At 42.4% G+C, this 13,825-nt stretch overlaps 1 protein-coding gene across 3 annotated transcripts in view; it reads left to right on the plus strand.

Annotated features, from left to right (window-relative positions):
- The window catches only part of FGGY (FGGY carbohydrate kinase domain containing), a 308,149-nt gene that overhangs the window by 160,542 nt on the left and 133,782 nt on the right, over positions 1-13,825 (plus strand). The window contains exon 1 of one of the 3 annotated variants that reach the window (XM_065657198.1): positions 13,453-13,555. The exons of 1 other annotated variant lie outside the window; for it this stretch is intronic. The gene's annotated coding sequence lies outside the window, so the exon portion shown is untranslated. Of the gene's footprint in view, positions 1-13,452; positions 13,556-13,656; positions 13,781-13,825 lie in introns of those variants that run through there. One more of the 3 variants, XM_065657200.1, reaches the window with a different exon arrangement.

The raw sequence follows: 13,825 nt of genomic DNA on the forward strand, positions 1-13,825 counted from the left end.
AACACATATTTGGGTTTTTAGGCCATGCATTCTACCTAAAATGCAGTAGATCTGTGAGAGGAAGATGGAACAGCCCAGAAATGGCATAATTTTGACACATGGAAGACAGTGATTCAGTTATTTCACAGGTACATGGACTACTGCAAATATGCAGCTCATAAAAATCTTGACAGTGTTTAAAGAAGCAGTTTGATAGTGGCAGTCATGCCATATCATCATGCCAGGTGGTCGTTTTGTTTTGCTATATAAGCAAAGGGCTCAAGGAACAGGTGAGCCCTTGGTTGGCCTGAGGAAATATCACTGTCTTTAGGGAAGCAGCATTGTGCACGAAGCTTTAATTGACATTTCTTCATCTGGATTTGTTCCGTGAATGAGGGGAGTACCTCAGTCCCTCAGGGTGCTAATCCAGCACTTCTTGCTGACCTTAAATTGATCTACGTAATTTAAACCAAACTGATGCACAAGTGACAGAATTTCTGCTGAGAGAGTGCAATATGTGCCAACACTTTTAATATTACATTTTTTTTGCTGCGTGAATGGAGGGGAAAAAATGATGTGCGACTTATTCCTTGCACCAAAGTCTTAGAAAAGAAAATGTAAATGCACAAGTATGACACAAACTCCCCTTCTGTTAACACGCACTCACACAGACTTGTTGGAGTTGCCAAAAGCATAGTTAGCTAACCTACAGCGTGTATATATGTAATTTACTGCAGGGAGGGGACAGGTCTAATTTATGCACTTGGCCCTCAGACCATGGTTTACCTCAATACTTTTCAATGCGCAAATTCTGTAAATCTTACTGCGAGAAAGAATGTCAGCTCACGCCAGGCTCCGGACATGCCGAAAATGTCGCTCGCACAGCTGATGACTTGTGTTTAATTTGCTGTCGTGGATGGGCCTGAACCAAACTCTCTTGTTCCAAACATCTCTAAATTTAGGAGGTTTTGGCATCCCAGTCCAGATATGAGTCAATAGTTCTCTGTGTTCCAAAGAATAACTATTAGGTTGCAAAGGTGGGAGTCATTATGTAAATGGGATAATATAGAGGAATATCCATATTAATAGTTCTGTTATGCCTTGGAGCTAGAGGTTTGCCAAGGCTTAAGTGGACTCAGGATGAGCTGGACACATCCAATTAATATAAATAATATGGCTTTTCTTGAACAAATGTGTCTCCTCGGTGCACATTACAGCTGTTGAGTGTTCCAGCTCTGCTGCATCTGGTCCTCAGAGTTTTAGAAATGTGTATTCTGGTGTTGAAGCCCGCTCTTATTTCTGATTTTGTTCCGTACTAAATAACCGGGTTCTGATTTTCACTGCTTCTGTCAGCAAAGTAAAAAAATATTGGTGTGTGTTATTGATGGATATACAAGCCCTAGAAGAAAAACCAACAGATTATGAAATTAAGAATCATGTGTCCATATGCAAAGTAAGTGCATTAGACCTCCCATCTCTTTCCTGACGTCACTGCTGTATTCAGAGTTTCTGTATCACGTAAATGTCTGTTACAGTTTCTCTCAGCGTAGCACCTGAATTTCCCCCATTGATGCTGTAACTGATATCTAACATGTTCTGCTGCATCTCTCTCTTGTCTGGAGGGAAACCATCTATGCGGTTTATCCCGGGGCCTGGGTGCCGGCTCAGCCGTGGTAGGTGGAAGGCGAATGCCTTGAGCTGTGCACTTGTACTTTGCGCTTTGAAGATGCACTGTGCGTTTTGGTCAAGTGTGCAATTCTGCTTGGTTTTAAGGAAGGGAGTCTCCACCGTGATCTCCACCTCTGCTTGCTGCATGGGGCCCCTAACTGGAATTGCTCTTTCCAGTCCAATGGTCCCTTGCTGCTGCAAACCACGCTGGTTACACTGCAGTGGAAGAAGCCGGTTTGTCCTTTTTTCTGTGCTGTCTGAACTGCTGTGCATGTTGAATTGCCCACACATGGAAGCAGTAGGCAGTATAATGGAGCAAGCACAATGTACGACATGCGGATCAGCTTAGCGTGTTGGATCAGTGACACTTTGCAGCAGAATACAAACTGCTTATTCTTTTACACAGCTGTTCTCCCAAGCATTTTAAGCATACGATAGCCCTCAGCATGCAGGAGATTTACGTGTTTCACTTCCATTGACATGGTAGAAAAGACCCTCCTCACTTGCAGATTTGTTCTTTTAATAGGCATCCAGCACAAATGGGAATTAAGTACATGTGTGTGTCCAACGGAGAGCAGACCAGAACCAGCTGTAGGCACAAATAACTGCTTAGGAGGCCCATTTTTTTGTGCTGATTTGGTAACTCACAGGACAGCCAAATCTTCCTTTTTAGGAATGGGAAGAACAGGAAAATTAGAGGACCTCATCTTCAGATTGTATCACCCATGGAAGAGGAGAGTCAGCAGGGAGAGAACTCTCCCCATGAGGTTCTCCTCTCCCTGCTGGAGCAGCTGGAGCAAATCAGGTTCATCGTGGGCAAACGTGAGCTCATTTTGCCTCTCCTCCAAGCTGGCAGAGAAGTTGGGGTGTTTCAGGCTCTGAGTCAATGCTGTGATAACTTCCTCGCGTGACTTTCTAATTGGAGTTGGAGATCCTTCAAGATACTGAACGTCTGTGGCACAGACATGCTTCTCTCTGTCTTGGTTGTCTTATGCTCCAAACCTTTTCAAAGCATAAATTTAAGTCCAATGTATTGCGAATGGTAGAAGGACAATATGGATTTTGGGAGAGACAGGTAATTCTCTGTACGCCTTCTCGCTCTCGGGAGATGCAGAGATGAGTCACTTGCGTTGGATGATGACAACGCAAGCGCAAGGAACACAGTCCTCAGCAAAGTCCTTTTCAAATTAGCCACACAAAAAGTTGAATCTTAAAGACAAAAGGCAATGGTATTAGAAGGAATGAAGTGGCAATGCCCAGAGACCTTAATTTGATGCCAATGATATCTCAGAGTAAGCAATTTCCCAGAGGACTGTCGGAAATGTGAAATGAATTGTAAGAGCTGCTTCACAGGCATTTGTGGGCACACACACCTGCTTACAGCAAGGGATAAGACAGTGCGTAAATGTCTGGAATATTACATAAAAGCTGTCTGGTAGACTAGGCAGAGCAATTAAAATCCATCTCGCTTAAACGAACCCTGAGTGCAGGTCAAACAAATCTAATTTTTATTGTTCCTTAAGGAGATGTCTGTATAGGAGACAAAAGGGGGATGCAGCCGTCAGGTTAAAAAATCAAGATGCCTTTAAAAAATTAAATGTTCACAATAGTGCTACAGCAAGCTAGATAAATGATATATTACAGCGATGGTTTAAAACTAATTGATGACTAATGTTGTAATGCATTTGTAGCTACACTGATCTATTATATATCTTGGCCAAGCTGAAGGGACACTTCAAGGAGAAAAATTGCTAACTGTTTTAACCTGATGGAACTTGGGGAAAAAATAGTTACTTTAAGAGATAAATGGAAAGGTTGTGACCTCCTAATGTACATCCGGGTCTTGCAATGCAAAATCAAATTATCATTAAGCAGAATGAGATCTGTGATGGAATTAAAACAACTACAAACCAGCACGGAAATTTCCGTAGAGAAATACAATAGCGCAGTTTGAGCTGGGACCATTAGCTAAAAAGCTGCCTGGCTAAAGAACTGGTGTGACGAGTTGGTACGGAATTGTTTTGCTCTAAAATAAAAGTTAATTTAATTGGACACTGCAGGAAAAATGTGAGCGTATTTACAGCAATTTACATATGCAAGACATTCTATAAACATTACTTAATTAGTGTATAAATAATTAACAATTTACCCTAAGTTCTGAGTAACACGTGTCTCTCAGGCTCTTGGAGGGGAGACAGGAAGCCTCATTTTCCTGTCCTCATTTTTGTCATGCCTGAGGCTCGTGCCCGCCGGGTTTTACCCTTACAGTTGGAATTCAGAGAAGATGTCAGTCAGACTCTGCTTATTTTCACATCTAATTCATGCAAACCCCAGGTTTCCTCCTGAGGCGGTAAACTGGCCCAGATTTGCTTCAAAGTTTGGCCTGGGTTCAGTGAATGACTCACTTTAACTAAGGTGCATCCATCTTCCTGGCTGAAACGCAATGTGGGAAGTGTTGTCAAAGAGCGGATACCCCCGTAGAACTGGAGCTTATAGATTCACCACCTTAAGAACCAAAAGGAATAGCTTCTTTCATCCCCGGCTTTCCTGTGACCCACTATTAAGGACATTGAGTGGGTGTAATAAGAACATCTTCACTCAACCCTGGGTACCGGTGTGGGTTTTTGCAGGCTAAACAGGCTGCAAAGGGCTGGGATGTGTTGCTGGGAGCCGGGCTGGGAGGATTTGCAGTCAGTGAGCACCTGTAGTCATAGTTCTGTGGAATAAATATGGCAACAGGTTACAAATGAAGAGAACATTTATGGGCCCCTGCTAAAATATGGATTACCTTGAAAAGGCTGTGATTAAAAGGCCAAAAATGCCACTGCGACCCTTAGCCTTAGTCTCAACCTCTGGATTGATTCCCTTAAATAGGAGTGTGATATGTGAGAACAGGCTCACAAAGACAGCCCTGACCACAAGCGACACTAATTTTCTTTTGGTTGAGAGTAAGTTAATGTAGCAAAAACACAACCAGCCTGTGATATTGGCTGAGAGCAATGTATTCCTCTATGAGAAATTAACTTTCCAGTGGGAATGGAAATGCTTTCTATATCAAATAGCAAATATTTTGTACTCTGAAGGATTTGATGTTCCAAAACCCCAAAACCTCTGTATATTTTAACTGCTGTACCTTAGGCTTTCTCCTTTGCATTCATTCACTTTTGAAGCCCAATGCACAGGCAGCAGCTTGGAAAAATAGTTCCCTAACTCAAGATGGAGCAGCTGAAGTCTTAACTCTGAAGGTCTTTCTTTTGAAGTGAGACATTACTCTTGGGTGAAAATTTTAAGCTACGTAGATCAGGGCATCGGTGTCGGTTTTCAGCAACGTAGGAACTCGGTGACACAAGAACCACTGAGCTAACTTAGAACATATATTTTCTCAAGGGATGACAAACAGGCACATCCACTGCTCTATCTGGGATTTCTTTCCCTTCACTAACATATTTAAAACAAAGTAAGTCTAACAGATATTTTTCCTCCCGTATCAAGCTGACTTCCTAAAGCTTAGTTCTGAGTAAATAATTTGTGGATGGGCATTTTTTTTTAAATGCAGAAAATGCATACGAAATAGCTTTAGATGAAAATTTTAGCTGCCAGCTAATTTAAAAGCAATAAAGTAAGAGAAAAAAACCTAACTAAACTTGAAGCACGGCACTAGCTGATCAGATTGACTGTAATAGGTGGTCAAAAGTAATACGTGTATTCTACAAAACTTGCTTCATTCAGTAAAAGCTGCTTCTCCCTCCTCCCAGTTCTTCAGAGCTTACCTTAAGATTTTGGGGGTTGGAAATTGGAGTTACAGCAGTAACATCCCATGATATTTCCATGATTAGAATGTACTGTAGGTAAGGAAACTGTTCTCCTGTTTGGATCATACTTGAAAACAATGATCCCGACAATTCTTGCAGAGGGTGGAGTTATGTAGCCAGTCTCATCCTCCTCCTACTTTCAAAACAATCAAACATAAAATAGCCTAAAATAAGAGTGAAGTTACTGTTTATTTCTTTCCTTAATTGTTTATCTTGCTTTATAACAACATTTCCTAGCTGTGGCTGACAGAAATGGCAAAAGTGTACGGTATTTCGGTTTTTCGGACTGGTCAATGACTCAAAGAGTTGATTAAAGCTGTGATGGTTTTATCGTTGCTTCAGAAAGACAAACTGTAAAATCCAAAGGTTAGCAACCAGAATGCGAGCTTAAAGAATGCTTAAAGCAGTTTTCTTCTGCTGCTTGTGCTTAGCACTGGAACGGACTCTGCTTCGCAGCTGGCTTCTGTGCACAGATTATATGTTTTAATTTACAGATAAGCATTTGATCCATTTGATTTATGCTAAGGCTTTAGGATTGTCAGATTAGTGTAAGCATGCAAGTAGTAAATTTAAAATGTACCTTTGATGGTTCTATATGTTTACTTTTTCCATGTTCTTTCTAGTATTACGTCAATAGTCTAAAGGAGTTTGTATTGTGATGCACTGAATATTCTGACTCGTAAGAGAACTCAACATTGGGTACATTATTTATCAGTTCACTGCTGACAAAAGCTATCACATCCTTCTTCCCTCTTGACCCAAGCTTGATTAATCTTTCCATAATTTTGGCTCTGATATGGTTTTGAAAGAGTATTGGTTTTCCCAGGAAGCCTTAAGTAAGAACCAAGGCATCTGCTTCCTGCTGTTTGGGCAGCTCAAACAACTGCAGAGGGAATGGAATAATCTCCCCCAGACCTCTGACAGCATCACATTTCCACTGTTTGCATCTCTTCCCCCCTCACAGTGCCCGGTACATGTAGCACTGACAGGAAAACCTGGGGAAACTCCTGTTTGCTGGGCCATGGCCTATGAAGCTGCATGATTTTAGGAAAGAGCAGGTTAGCTCCAGGAGGAGGGAAGTGTTATAGCTCTTTTTTCACTGATTCTGCACAGAAATCAGAAATTTTCAACATCAGTGAGAGCGTCAGTGTGTATATTCTGATTTCCATGTGTCATGCAAAGCAGAAATCCAAACCACTATGTGAGATCAGTCATGTCCAAAATATTTAAAGCTACCTAAAATGTTGGAGAATTAACATCTTACATTTTTCTGCAGAGTCCTGAGTGATGCAGACATTCTGTTAATCGTATATTACAAGCTCAGGCAATACATTAAGTTTGTAAAATAGATTTATATAACAAAGATGAACCAGAATTAACTGGACCCACAAATGTCTTTCTACTTACAGCTGTCTAAAACTGTTTCATTACATTTCTTTGTTTTTTGTCCTGTTTAGCTGAGACCACCTACTGGCAATGTATCTGTAAGGAAGGAAAAAAAGCAAGAAATTGTGATATGTAAGACGTACAAACTAAATCCTGTGACGTTTTTGAATATTCCTAAATGCCAGACTAAAACATCCCTCCAGCGGTTTCTTTTACAGACTTTCCTTGTTCCAGAAACTTGGCTGAGTTAGGAGGAAACCCCGTAACTGTCCCTTAAAAGTCGAATTGCATCAGTGCGGGTAAGATGTTGGGCCAAATTCTTTAATGGTGTAATTCCATGAAAATCAGAAATACTACACCAGGGCTGTATCTGCCCTGTGGTATAAAATTATCTCCCTAGAGGCAAGACTTTTGGAAACAGTATCATATTTTAATTATAAGCAGACAATTTGCTTTGGGTTGTATACAGAGCATGAAAATATAACTGCTATAGGAACTAGCTACATATATGGTGATTTTATCCCTGTTTATGTGGCTGTTTGGTTTGTGTATGATTTGCAAACTTTTTTTTAATGTACTTGAATGAGCCCCTGTCACATTTAAGATTTTAAAATATTGCAGTGCTGGGTTTAGAATGTCATTTGTACATTTTGCAATGAGTTCAGGAGAAAGGCTGTGTGTTGTTTATCATCTGGGAAGTCCAGATTCCAGTTAACAATCTTACCCTTGGAGAACCCACAATTATATTTTTTATGAATTAACAAATGCTGATTGTACTTTTGCCTCCCATGACCGTGTTCAGTAGTTTCGGAATTCAAAGGGCAAAATAGGATCTGCCCTTTGTAGAAAGTCCCAGTCACGGTGACAGGACACGCCGCTTGAAGTGTGGTTGAGCCTTCTTCAACCCTTCTCCACGCTGACTGCATTTTGGCATCACTGTATGATATATCACCGCTGTAACAAACTGCTTCACGTAAACTGGTCATATTCAATGGAAAAAAGTCTTGAAAGTATGTTGCAGAAAAATCTTTAACCTCCGTTAGTTATTTTTCATGAGAAGTAAGGTATTGTGAAATTTAAGGAGCTTGACAGATTTTCACAGCTTGGCTTGTGAAATTCGTTTCCAGCTCAACAGATTGTGATTTCACGATCTTGCACATCTGCATTTTGCCATGGAGTTACAATGGAGGATGTCTCTGGCAACTCAGAGCAGGGCAGCACGTCTGCTCCGCTCCAGGAGGAGTCCTGCCCTCACTAAAGCACCTTCTGTTCCACCAGGCAAAGGCTGCACGGCTGGAGTTAGCCCTGGCATCAGTGGCCTCAGGAATTAATTGAATATAAATGTTAATAATAAAGTCATATTTCTAATATTTAAGGAGGGTAAAGGGACATACAAAAGTTGCAGGGCAATCTGTCCAGTGTCTTCACAGATCAAATCTGTCTTCTCCTTCATCTACTCTGTGGAGACCTGGCGGTCTTCCCAGATGATGAAAACGTGACTTTAAGCCGGAATTTTTTCAGCATTCACACCACAGAAGGAGAGTTTTTAAAGGTAGCAAGAATCAGGTGCATTTTCCCTTTGTGTATCAGCATATGGCAACAAAGTCATCCTGTTTTCCCACTGGGATCACACGGTGTCACAGAACTTCACTTATTTGTATGGCATTGGCAGTGCGGTTTCGAAAGAAAAATCCCTGTGCTGTCTGGAATGCTCAACTGTTGGGTACCAGAGTCAGAAAACATCCTGCCTGCCGTGAACATTAGGAAAACAGAGCAGCCCTGACTCCAGTGCCAAGTGGTTTTTTGGAAGTCTGACTCCTCTGAGAATAAACGAATATTGGTATCCAGCCAAGAGGGCGGGTAGCAACAGGCCCTGAGCAAGACAATGGAATTTTGGTAGAGCCTGAAATATTGTATGGTTCTTTGTATCGGCTTCTGACTTTTGTATAAAAGGTGAGCTACTCAAAACGTAAGGAAATAGGTCACAAATTGGTAAAATCTGAATTATTTTTCTAGCTATATTTAAAGCTGTGTAAAATGGGGATTTCCCTTTTCAGCTGCTCTAGTATCTAACAATAACTTAACATCTCTGTTAAAAACAGAAGTCGCCCAAAGGAAATTTCCTTTTTTTCCTGTTGTACGCTCAAAAATTCCGTCTTGTCGCTGTATAGTATTCAGATGTTTTTTTACTTCCCTGTTTCCCTGTTTGAATGAATAGTTTGAGTTTCATCCACAGTATTCCCTAGCTTCTATTTCCTATACCAGTGTTGCACTGCTGCTTAAAAACGAGATTGAAGACCACCCTTAGATGATTGTATAAACTGCCTAAACAAGTACATGTTACATGGTCCTTTATAAATTTTTTTTTCCTTCAATTGATATGCTAATCAATACCTAAGTAAGTGGAATTTTTGAATGTTCAAAGATCCATTTATGCTTCTATAAGTAAAACAATTTGCTTATCTGCTTGTTTTGTTTTCGTACATGGTTCGGTTTTAGAGGAGGTTTTCTGCATAGAAATTCTTGAAAATGCCACGCATAAGTGGGAAAGTTACAATAGAGGAGATTGCATATATAGGTAGATCTTATATTATTCATTTCCTCTTTATCTTAAATTTAGAAAGATTTGAGAGATAATAGATTAGGTCCCTTTGTGGCTTTATTTCCAGTGTTGCAAAGCAGCTTAGTAGCCGGCATGGCTGGTGTCTAAGATTCCTTCGTCTTGGAAAAAACTAAGATAATGTGAAGTTGTCTTAGTGATGCTGCTGAATGGTAGCGCATGAGAATGTGTCCCGACAATCTCTCTTTTATCTGTGCTGAAGTTTGGCACTGAGACTGCGTAAGAACTGGTGGGGTTTTTTTGTTTTGGTTTTTTCTTCCCCCCTGTGGTGGTAGTTTCAGTTATAATATGTACCCACGCTTTCTGATTTGGGGCCCAAAAGAAAGTCCCAAAGCCGTTTCTGTTCAGCCTCTGGGGTTGAAGTGCAGCCTGCTGGGCTGAAAGATCTTGTGTGGTATATCTGAGAATCTGGTATATTTGAGAATTCCACTTACTTATTTTTTGCAAAATACCCTGTCGACTTGCAAAGCCAGGCCCAGTGTTTGCCTTTCCAGGATGGCCGTGGTGAGCAATTCAGTAAAACATCCTGCACGTGATTTTTTCCGGGGACATCTCACATGTGCACTCCTGCAGTGACGGTTCACACTAATGCTCAGCAGCTGCAGCCAGGGAGGCCGAGAGACGTTTTTGTGTTGATCTCAGTGAAGCAGGACTGGATCTTTATTTCCTCAACAAGGCTGGAAAAATGTGCATTCTGTCTCTTTCCCCTTCACACGCACATTTTCTTTTCTTTATAGAACAAGTCGTTTGTCTTTATCTCACCATTCACCTCTCTCTTTGATTGCAGTTAATGGAATTGTCACCTTTATGCACTCATGTTCCATTTCTCAACCTGTCTGGACTTTGGCCTCCAAAGGTTACCACTGCTAGTGAAGTAATATGATTAAGTGAGTCTTTTTAGACAGATTTATGCAAGATTTCTTCCCCAGCAAGTGTCACATCTAGTCTAGTTCTGCAAAAGAGAATATTTCAAAGATGCCAACTGTCATCTAAAACCAGTAAATCGTTCCGCAGTGCTGGTTGAGAGGACTGCAGGCCAGCTCAGAGCAAGGCTGATTTACGCTACCTGAAACTGTATCCCTACAGCTTGAAATACGGGCCTTTGTTAATACAGGAAAAAAAGAATGTTCCTGTCTCACAGAAAGCACATTTAAAATGGAATTTTCATTAGTTACTCTGTAATGAAAAGACAAAAGGGTATATTTTAAGTGAATCTGTCCAGAATCTTGGAAAAAGAGGGAGGTTCTTTGAAGCAGTAATATCTGAAGTAAAACTACAGCAGCCACACTCTAAACAGAAAATGTAGTCTTGTGTTCCATTTAAGGTACATACGGCTACAAGATATTTTCAAGTTTTTAGAAAGATTTTGAAATTATAGAGGATTCACTGCACACATATCTACTCTTCCTGCATTTGATACAAAGCACAAATTAATCATCATTATTCTGTGCTAGCATAACACCTCCTAACCTTCAGCTTTCAGAATATTTCAAAGGAGTAATGAATTAAACCTCATGTGTTCTTGGGAATATGTGATAATCTAAACTTTGATTCTTTCATTAAAAAAAAAAAAAAAAGCATTTTCAGGACTTTGATTTTGGAGGCTGGAGATCTTGTAGCTGTTCTTGAAAATATCTTCATTTGTCACCCCCTTAGAAAGAAACCATGTGATTGCTAGAGAAGTGTAGTGAGATGGAAAAATGTATTAAGGAAAGTTTGTCTGTACTTACAGACAGATAATTTTTTTTTAATGCTATTTATTGGAGCAAAAAGACTTAGATAAATCAAAGTACTAATGTGATATAGATATAAAAAAGACCAAATTGATCCCTGTCGGTAACTAAAAGGGTGCGCAGAGAATTATTATTAGCACTGTACAAGTCAATAGCAAGAAATCGCTTTGAACATCACGCATTATGTTGGGCTATGATCATTCGTGTTCAGAAAAGATGAATTCTGACTGAAACAAGTACAGAGAAAGCTGATTAGATAATCCAAAACTTGCTGCTATGAAAGAAAATCTAATGATTAATGTTTAACTTGGCAAAACAAAAGTTAAGAAAGGATTTAAATGGTGTCTACAAATACACTGTGGAAGACAAGTATTATTTATATTAAATTGTCAGCAGTCTCTGAATATACGGAGGACAGAAATAATTAAATTTCTTTTTAATGAACAGAGGAATAGGATTCTGGAACAAAACAGTGAAGAAGGGAGAGAGTGGGGAGGGTGAAGAGCAAGAACTATAAACCGGAGCTCAGCATGTGTATGGAAAGGTTTATAGGATTTGATTGTCAGAGATAGCAGAACCACACTCAGGTCCATTTCTCTGGGCTTCATTTTACTGCTTTTCAGTTGAACAAATCATTTTGGTCTATCCACAGTCACAGTACTTTGGTTTGGGTCACTGAACTAACGTGAAACAGCTTGTTTTTGCCTCTGAACTTTCCGCTTTCCACTGCACGTTTCCTTGGTCAGAGCGATATCCTTGTGCCACGGTTTGTTCCCATGGGCCAGGTGTCTGACTCAGATCGGGGTGTACACGTCTCCAAAGAGACATTCGCATCTCAGCCCAGGAGGCACAGACCTCCCGGCGAGCAAAGCCGAGCGTGAGAGCACACGCTCCCACCCTGCAATGAGCTGACTTGGAATTACAGTCAGGAGAGTGGTATTTAAAAAAAAAAAAAAAAATCTATCAAAGCAAAACTTTTGGATTAATGCAAGAAAACTCCAAATACTTCAGTTTGGGTCTGATGTCCTTTCTCACCCCGCCTGGACACAAAGTATTCCCAGTGGAAAGTCGATTTTCACCCAGTTTTGTAGGAGTGGTGATTTCCATCAGAAAATCATTCCAACGGAAAATTACTAACTGGTTCTAATACAAAGTGACTAGCAAAGCTCTCAAAGTGATTCAGTGGCAAAGCTGGAATGAGAACCCACAGCTCCCGACCACGAACCCTTTGCTCTGACCGCGAGACAACACTCATCTTTCCCTGAGCAAGGTTGTTCCCGCAGTATTTCTGCCTGGGCCTAAGTGGGAAAACTCCGGGCGTGTTGCAAGACAGCTTTTTGCTACAAGATTTCCTGCTGTAGAATATTTGAGGGATAACGGGGAAAAAAATCCGTGGTGGCTCCCTGGGGCCTCTTGAGAAGCGTTGGGACGCGATGGGAGCGTGAGGGTTTCCCCCACTCTTCCCTGCGCGGCTCAGCGAGGGATGTGGCACTGGCCCATTTTCAAGGGATGCATTTGAGTGGGTCCTGCTGCCCTGTCCTGCATTTTCAACAAACCCTAAATAAAATCGGGGTTTATTCCTCACATCAGGAATTTTCCACCTTTTCAGGTAAAACTCTCAAATGGGGTAACCCACGCAGAAAACCCATCTCATGGCTTGCTGCCCTGCTTTATTTATTTAAGAAGCGATTATGTATTTATGGGTCAAGGAGGGGGATGATTCAGACTGTCCTCGGTCCAGACATACCCTTCTGCTTGGTTCCTTGTATTTATTCTTCCCCTGGCACTTGGTGTGGCTTCTTACACGGCTTAAAAGTTAAATGCTTCTGCAACCCCCAGTATTTCTGCAGTCTTATAAGGCAACGGCGCTGCAGCTGAGAAACGCGACTTAGCAACAGCCCCTTTAACGAAAAGACCCAACCCCCCCTCCTTGTTTCTGTTTTATCCGCTTTTAAATAAAGGAGAAATACGATGCCCTTTCCGAGGCAAAAGCACTGGTATCAGCTGAATTCCTGACAGGGCACAGCGCTCGCCGGGCTCTCCGGGGCAGCGCAGCTCGACAGCTCGGCCTGACACACAGCAGAGCCCGGGCCCAGCTCCACACGCGGGCCCCCAAATGCAAACCAGATGCCGGCACCGGCCGGCGCGGCCTTCAAAGGCGAGCGGGGGAGCTTCGGCCTCTCCCGCCTCCCCTTCCCCGCCCCGCCGCGGGAGGGCGGGGGACGGCAGCGCAAGCGCGGGGGGGGGCGGTGGGCTTCCCGGCAGCGGCCGGCGGTCAGGAAATTGCCTTGTCAGGAAAAGCGCGGTTTCTGTAGCCCGCTCCCTGCGCAGCTAATATAGTGTTTGAGTTTGGACAAGTAAGTGACTGGCGCTCGCCAAGCCCCGGTGGCCGCCGGCCGGGCGGGCTCCCCTCAGCCGCCGCGCGCCCCCTCAGCCGCCGCGCGCCGTTGCCGTTAACGGCCGTTAACCGCTGGTCGCGCGGCCAGGCGGCCTCGTCAGGCCCCGCCGGGCTCCCGGCCCGGCCCGGCCCCTTCTCTGGAGCTCCGCGGTGACGTTCAGAAAACTCCTTCCCTGGCCGTGAGGTGCTTGCTGCTGGTTGAGAAACTCCGTCGCGTTTGCGGTGTTAT

The sequence above is a fragment of the Caloenas nicobarica genome, chromosome Z (assembly GCF_036013445.1).
Source record: "Caloenas nicobarica isolate bCalNic1 chromosome Z, bCalNic1.hap1, whole genome shotgun sequence".
Lineage (NCBI taxonomy): Eukaryota > Metazoa > Chordata > Aves > Columbiformes > Columbidae > Caloenas > Caloenas nicobarica.